The following is a 1,521-nucleotide window of genomic DNA, read 5'->3' as shown; positions in this document are numbered from 1 at the left end:
TGAGAGGGGAATTTTTTTTTTAGAGATATTTGGAGGTCAGATGAAGCATTTTTCACATTTTTCTAAATAACGCCCCCTAGTTCAACCAACCATGACCAAGTTCAGTATAAGGTAAAGCCTTTGTGCAAAGTTTAGGGTTATGGTCAGGTGTTTTTGTGTAACAAATTTAGCAATTTTACAGTGTCACATAGTGATGGATGCTGACAAAAACAAACGAGACATGGTCAGTACAAAGAAAAATAGCAACATTTTATGGTTTCAAAATGATGGAAAATTGAGTAGCAATGTATAATTAGTATTATGTTTTAATTGAAAAAAATAAAAATAAAAAATGTGCCACTATAACCTTTATTTGCCTTCTTGTGCTTGGTTTTGGCTAATTCATTCTTAATGGCCGTCTGCTGAAAAAAACAATCCCACCAAAAATCTTTAGAACAGTGGCTCATCTGGAGAATCTAAGAAATTTTTCCCACATCAGTTTTGTTAATGTGTCTTCTAGTTTTGCTGAAACATGTATAACTGAGTAGAAGTGCGAGTACTGAACCTGGATACCAAAAAAAATGTTAAGTTTCAGGGGACTATGAGTTTCAGAGGAGAAACATAATAATAAGAATGTACAAACTAAGTGAAAACAATAGGGTTCTCTGCTCCACTAGGAGCAGGCAAATGGCCATGCCTTGCATGGGCCGTACGCTCGCTTCCGTGGTCTCAGAACCCTGATAATAACAATAATGGAAACATATACAAAAAAACAATAGGGTTCCCTGTTCCGCTGGTAGGAGGGGAACAGCCATGACTTTCATTGGCCGTCTGCTCATTCCTGCAGGCTTGGAACCCTAATGAACCTTATAAACAATTGTTTCTATATAAAGTAATGTTTTTGGTCATAGTATGATTTGTACACTGCTTTTGTATTCCATAATATGATTTGAATATATTTTTCTGTGTTTTGTGTTGTTTCACGTTTACACTTTTTTGCATTAAATCCTCTTCAGTTGCAGCAGTGGCCTGTTCCCGGAAGAAAGTGGTGCAAGACACAGTTTAGCTAACTTAACTAACACCCAGTGTGAACAAGAGTTCACACTGGGTGCAACAGTACATTTGCCCACAATGTGCAAATGTACATTGGTGCAGGACTGTCATGCATTTGACAGTGTAAGAGCGGAAATACTATCTAAGGAGTTGTTTGGCGGAAAAAAGACACTGGTGCCTCAGCAAGACTTTGGCTTCGCACTAGGTCAACCTGACCGAATTCTTTCCTTCCATTTGCGTGCAAAGCGCAAATGGAGCCAGAATTTACTGGAAAGGATGTCTGTTTGTGCAAGATAAAATCAACAAATTGAGATAAATTGTCCTATTTAGCAATTCTGAAATGGAGCAGATGTTGAGTTCGTGAGGTCCAAAATATTTTAAAGGTCGCCCAATACACACTCAGTATAAAGCGTGCCAGAATCTTTCTGCAAAACAACAGTAGCACGCCATTGGTTGAAACTTTCCAACACACACTGATGAAGATGAGAA

At 38.1% G+C, this 1,521-nt stretch overlaps 1 long non-coding RNA gene across 1 annotated transcript in view; it reads left to right on the top strand.

Moving 5' to 3' along the window:
* Positions 1–1,336: 1,336 nt before the first annotated feature.
* Positions 1,337–1,521, top strand: part of LOC106936576 (uncharacterized) — a 5,931-nt gene continuing 5,746 nt past the window's right edge. The window contains exon 1 of the long non-coding RNA XR_001422159.1: positions 1,337–1,397. This is a non-coding gene — a long non-coding RNA (uncharacterized LOC106936576). The remainder of the gene's footprint in view (positions 1,398–1,521) is intronic.

This window comes from Poecilia latipinna, unplaced genomic scaffold (genome assembly GCF_001443285.1).
Source record: "Poecilia latipinna isolate Pla-1442-1.1 unplaced genomic scaffold, P_latipinna-1.0 Scaffold2176, whole genome shotgun sequence".
In the NCBI taxonomy this organism is placed as follows: domain Eukaryota; kingdom Metazoa; phylum Chordata; class Actinopteri; order Cyprinodontiformes; family Poeciliidae; genus Poecilia; species Poecilia latipinna.
This window is presented reverse-complemented; position numbering and strand designations above follow the sequence as displayed.